Below are 6,994 nucleotides of genomic sequence, written 5' to 3' on the forward strand. Positions count from 1 at the left end.
GTTTCAAAATTTCAGGGTTTCAAAATTTTTAGGGTTTTGAGTTTTTAAGGTTTTAAGATTTTAAGGTTTCCAAATTTTTTCCTATGATAAAAATGAGAATTGTTGATAATCTAAACTTTCTCAATTATCCTATCATCTAGGTAAATTTTTTAAATAAGTTTGATTTTACTAATTTTTCTTTTTTCTTAATAGTTTTATATTGATGCAACATGAATCAAACAAATTATGTAAATGAAAACTAAAAATTAAAACACCAAACTTAATCAATTTTATGCATATTTTATTCTTATTTACTTATTACCATTTTTTTCTAAAAATTAAAAGTGGAATAAATTTTATTTATTATTTAATTTATTTGTCAAAATTTTTACTTTAAATTTTAATTTAATCTAACCTAATTAGTTTTTTATTTTTGATTCTTTAATTTCCCAACATATAAGTGGAATTTGAGAAATTAATATTTTAAAACATGATTTGAATTTCTCCCAACATCTAGGTAAGTTTTTCAAAATCATTTACTGCTTTTAACACTTTTATTTTTATCTTTAAAACTTCCATATTTAAGGTCAATCATTTTTGTCATAAAATTATTATAATTCATTTTTTTATCTAATTTTTATTTTGACAACTTTAATCATCCATAAATATTTATTTATGAAAATATATCCAATGTAAAAATATATTAAAACATAAATACATGCCAAAGTAGATCAATAACATAATGGGCTAGTAAAATAAAAGGAAAGAGACTGCACTTTACAAGCTTTTAGGTTTAAAGCAAACCAAATCTATATGGCCCAAATTGATGTGTTCTTGGATTGAACTCTACTGAGCCACGTCCAATAGCAATCGGGTCGAGTCAATGGAGTCGATTTGATGGAACCGACAGGTTCGTTATAGAGGAGTCGCGTCGGTTTGACCCGCTTGACAACCCCTTTTTTGACAACTTATAAAAGGCAAACTTTGTTTTTATATACATTTCATCAACTGCTCTCAAAAAAAGTGTCATTTCCTCCCAGAACCAAAAACCGGCCCCTACTTCAAATCCAGTTTCTGACAAAAACTTACTGGCGCCAATGTCGTACCTTGCCTCCGACCGTCTCTCGTAAGCTTCAATTGACTTTCAAAATTTAACCTCAGTTTTTCCTTAGCCTTCTCTTTACGGATTCGGGCTCTATTTTGCCTAAATATAAAGGGATTCTCCTAGATTTGAAACCAAAGTTCACAGCATCTCACCTCTTTTTCACCGTATCCCACCGTCTCTAATTTGGTTAGGCTTTTATTATATTGTTCCCCTCATTTTTCTATACCTTTCCACTATTTCAAATAGCACAGAATAAAGCCGCCATCATCGACCTCCTTACGCCACTGCACCTCGTGCTACCTTTCACTATAGTGCCACTAACAATGATGTCGAAAACAGCTCCCTCTTTTTCGTTTTTCTTGCACTATACGAAAGTAAGCTCCCTAGGTACTGTTTAAAACTAAAGATATTCCTAAAAAACTAAAACTGCCACTATTTGTTTATTCTCTTTTGATTGGGTTTTTCACCGATGTAAGGATTGTGGTGATGGAAGCAGTGTTTGAATTAGGCAATGAGAGATGATGAGAATGATTTGAGCTGGTTTCGGTGGTGGAGCTGAAGAAGGGGTTGATGGTTTTTCTTTGGTCGAATGGTGCTTACCATAGGGTTATGATGGTGTTAGTTGTGGAAGGGGACTGAATTAAGGGCTACAGATTGTGAAAAGGGTGGTTGGTTTTTGTTCTTGATAAAAGTGTTTTATTTTTTGGTGGTTTTTAAGAGGCCAATGGATTCTTTTTTAGTTCTTGCTACATGCTGCTTGTAAAGTGGATCTTTCATCTAAAAAGGTAATTGGGGTTTTCTGGACTGGTGTTGTAGCAGGTAATAATGGCTTTTGCATTTGGGATAGTGAAATATACTAAATTAGTGCTAGGATCAAAGGGTGAATTAAGGATGATCGAAATTGAGCCGTACCGTAAATCGAAGAACAAAGATGAAACAGCATGTTAGTTATTATAAACATTATTAGTTATTATCTTAATTTCAAGTGACAAATGCAATGATTCCATGTGTAAGGTTGAACATGAGATTTAATTAACAATGGAATATTTATTTTAGTTTAGAAAGAGAATGATAAGCTTTTCGAAACACAAAAAATAGATAATTCAAAAAACATCTAGGAAATCAAATATCGGTTCTTTACATAATGAAGATTTGAACGAACTTGACCAATTCAGACCAGATCTTTTTTAAAACTTGTAACATTTGCGATCTTGTTATATTTGATCTTATATAATTAATCCTTACCCTACATTTGCAATTAATGGAAACTTGCTCCAAAAGTCATTTCCTTTAACTCTGATGTGGATTTGTTTAGCCATGTGTTGTCTTTTCATTTTTTTTGAAAGGCTTCTTCCTAATTCCATCTTCATTTAAGCCGCCTTTTCAAGTTTTTAGCTTAAACAATCTTTTTTTTTTAGTTTGACTGCCCTTTTTAGGTTTTTAGTCTAAATCATCTTTTTTTTTCTTTTTTCTTTTATCTTTTTTGTTCTGCTTTTTTTATGCTTTTTTAAAAAAAAATTTTTGGCCATCAAAGGTTTTGAAAATTTTAAAATCTTAACTTTGAAATTTAAAATATTCTACCTAAGGGACTTACAAATCATGACATTAAAAATATATTCAACTCGGAAGACTTATGAATCTTGCTTAGAAGACTTAGAAACTATGCCCAGAAATCTTATAAGTCTCAACACTTAAATAGATTTTGCTCGAAAAACTTTCGAATCTTGCCCGAAAAGACTTAGAGATTATGTCTGAAGGTGTTATAAATCTCAACACCTACAAATGCTCCTCTAAAAAGAGGCCTTAAAACTTTAAATTTTAAACATTTTGCCTTGAGTACTTGCTATTATTTTATGAAAATTTGCTTTCTAAGAAAAATGAAACATTCAATTTTTAAGATTTCTTGAATTTCAGGTATCACCATTGAGTGAATATGTAAATGATAATTAGACATGATTACTTGAATATCATTATCAAGAAAAGATGTAAATTCAGACTTGGATACTTAGATATCATCATTGAGTGAACACAAATGTTTTCAAATATCATCATCGAAGAGATCTAGATATCACCATAAAAAAATCTTTAAAGAAAACTTGATCATAACATTTTCATTAATTGATGCCAATTTTATTGGGCTTAAAATTGGGGAACCAATTAAACTGGGCTTAAATATTATCAATGCCAGCTAATTTGGACTTAAAGTACTAGCTAATCTAGGCTTGGGTTCTAGCTAATCTAGGATTAAAAGCTAGCTAATCTAGGCCCGGTGCCAACTAATTTGACCTTAAATTGTCAACTAATCTGAGCTTGGGTGTCAGTTAATCTAGGTTTAAGAGCCAATTAATTTGGGCTTAAGAACCAGCTAATATAGGCTTGGGTGCCAACTAATATAGGTTTAAAGTGCCTGTTAATTTACGCTTAAATATTATATTGTATCGTATCTCATCTTTTTCATTCATTTTTAACAACCATTTTTTTTTGTATTTTTTTTTCAACTGTTCAAATTTTTTTGACATTTTGGCCTCTTATCAAGCTATTTTCTCTTTTTCTTATTTCTTTCACTTTTTCATGATAGGCTTTTTTTTCTCTTTTTGCTTTTTTTTTTTTTTTTCTCTCAACAAACTCTTTTTTTTTTTACTGACTTTTCCTTGATAATTTTCTTTTTGCTTTTTTTTTCTAGCTTTTATTTTTTCAAAAAACTCAAAAGAATATCTACATTTTTTATTTATTCAGTGTTTGTAAAATTGACAAATGCAATATGATGCAAGTACAAATGCTTTATGCAAATAAGAAAATGTTTTTTTCTTGATGCAAAAACAAATGTCCTTTTCTTGATGCAAATGTTTCATGTAATTATGCAAATGCAAATGCCCATCACAGTGATGTATATGTTTTGCAATGATACAAGTGTAAAGGCTTTTTTCATGATGCAAATACAAATATAAGGATGCACATGCAAAGACCCTTACCATAATGGAGAGATATATTTTTTTTACTTGATGCAAATGTCTCTAAAAAGTTGCAAGTGCCGATGTTCATACATGGCATGGATGCCTTAAAGATATAAATGTAAATTTGCAAATTCAAAACTTTTCTTTTCTCTTTTTTTTTAATATTCCTTGGAAGCAGAGAACTTCACTTTGCAAATGCCCATGTAAATACAAGAACTTCATAATATATGTGTCCCAACATAAACATTAAAGTAGTCTTTTTCCAAAAGAAAATTCTTTTTCAGTTTTGCTTGTCTCCAATTTCTTACCAAGGTAATTCTTTGATTTCTTCCCAAAATGACCTTAACTTAGTCTTATGCTAATCTTTCACCTATTTTCATCTTTTTTTTTCACTAATTTCTGTTTTTTTTTTTTCAAACAAACTTTCTTGATTTTTTCTTTCAATTTTAAATAAGTTCTCCTTTTTATTTCCATTTTCAACATATAATATGCAACATGCATTTTGGACTCTTTTGCAACCCAAGAAGACAAATTACCATGTTTCTCATAATTTTTTTATTTTTTCTTAATTTTTCAATGAAAACAATTTTCTTTCTTGAATCTAAACCAATATAAAAGTTTTACAATTAAATAATTTGCTTTTATACCCAAACATTATTTTTTTATTTTTCATGAATGCGTGATTGATCATTTAAAAATTTTCAAAATGATCAACAAAATTGCCCAATATAATTAAATTTCTATGGTCATACACAATGAAATATCCAAACAAATGTGATTTTAGAGTCTTTTGAAAATTGGTGTTCCCTATTAGAAATGAAAGAGGTGACCATGGATTGAAAGATTTAACATGTCAAGGTTTCACTTCGTTCAAGAAAGGTTCATCACTTGAAAGGAATAAAAGAGATGTATACATTTTCATCTAAGCTCACAGATGGAACATATATTTTTTAAAAAGCATGAATTTTTTGAAAACCAAATATGTTTGACACTTTTTTCCTAGTTTCTAAATATGGCATCTTGATATATGTTAAGGTTAGTTGTGATGGGCCCAAAATTTTGGAAGGTCATTTACGAAAAAGAGAAAAAGACTCAAAATTTCAAAATTAATCCTTTAATGAATTTCAAACTTTCAGAGCATCGAACCTTTTTGGATCTTTCAAAAATCTAGGTGGCTTTATACTAGTTTCTCTTGCTTCTTATTCATAAAATTGGCTCATGATTTTCAAACTTCCTCTAAACTACCTCTGTTGGAGTTTTCACCCTAAAGCCATATTCTTCTTTCATTTTTTATTTTTTTTTATTGTTTCATCATGCACTTAATAATTCAAGTTTCATCCAAACTAGGTTAATGGTTTAAACAGATAGTTAGATAGTGCAAAAAGATAAAACATATAGGTTATGATGATTCTTTAAAGGAAAGCTTTCTAATTTAAGCATTCATGCTTGTTCAAAATGAACTTTTTAGTGCATGTAACGTATACTAGGTTTGAGGTTCAAAAAGAAAAGATAAATAAGCTCAAAATGTGTTTAAGGGTGATCAAATCAAAGATCATTTCACACATATATAGGATTCTTTTTGGGACTTCTTTCTTTTCTTTTTTTGCACTTGCCATTTAATCATTTTTTTCCTTTTTCTTTTGTTTATTTTTTCTTTTTTTCTTCTTTATTTTTCTTGCACATATCCACTTCTGATTTTATGAGTTTAAAAATTTTTAGGAACTTATTTTGTTTGACATTTGTCTCTTAACAGGTAGGGTTGTTTTCTTATACTTGGAATAGGACCTCACTATAAGTGATTCTTAAATATGTCCCTCATTTGCCTCCACTGTAAAAGATGATCTTTGGTCAGGATTCATTTAGAAAAAATTCATCAAGCTCAAAAGAGAAACAAGTGGATAATTTTCATGTTTGTGAAAAAATGATGAAAGATGGCCATTTGTCATCTCAAACACAGTAACTTAAATTAAAAGGCAATTCCTTTTAGGAAAAAAATTTAAAAGAAAGGTTTTTCAAAGAAATTTTTTTTTGGTTTTCTTGTCTTTTTTTTTTTCATTTTGAGTTTTCTATTTTTCTTTTTGGTTTCTTTAAAAGAATTTTATTTTTTGTTTTTTTTTTTTTAGGTTTTTCAAATCTTTGCTTGGATTTATTTGAATTTCCTAAATGCATGATGTCACAATCATTTCTTTTTTCTTTTTTCTTTTTTTTTTCTTTTTTTTTTCACATGCCTCTATAACTCACACATAAATTCACTCTGGCAATTCATGGAACACATCCATTGCAATGTGCCTCTTTAAATGGCAATCATATTGATAAGCTTTAATGGATCTCAAATGGTTTATGTCATTCAACAAAAGATAGGGTTATAGCACAAATCAAGTTGTTTTAAGGGCAATGGTTGATTTTGCTCTTCTGGTTGATTTGCTCTAAAATATTAGATAAGGTAGGGTGAGAATTAGACTTTTGTGTGTTCAAGGTCATTTGATGAAATTTGGGTAATTTTGATTTTGGCAAATTTGACACTATAATCTTGATATATTAAATTAGCCATATTCATATTCTTTAAAAAAGTCAAGTATACTTGATCTTCTAAAAATTCATAAAAGCTTTTTTTTTCACCTTTCTTTTTTTACTGACGTCTCATTATTTATCATCTAGAAAAAAATTATCACCTTTTTATACCAAAATATGATTTGGAGAAAATAAAGTTCATGAATTTAAGTACATACCTTTTGAAAGGTAATTGCTAATTAATGAACTTATGCATGTGGTTTTAAACATGAGAATGGTCAGAGAGAGGTATAAAAGCATTGGATAAGTTTATTTCTTATAGTAATCACCCATTTTTTTAAGACTCTCGTCACTTTTTTAAATCAAAATATGAATCTTTCCTCTACTTTGAAAAGACTTTTTTTTTCCTTTTTTATTCTCGTTTTCCTTTATGGTCTTTAAAACG

Source organism: Durio zibethinus, chromosome 11 (genome assembly GCF_047325235.1).
Source record: "Durio zibethinus cultivar Kanyao isolate XHJ-2024 chromosome 11, ASM4732523v1, whole genome shotgun sequence".
Taxonomy (NCBI): Eukaryota; Viridiplantae; Streptophyta; class Magnoliopsida; order Malvales; family Malvaceae; genus Durio; species Durio zibethinus.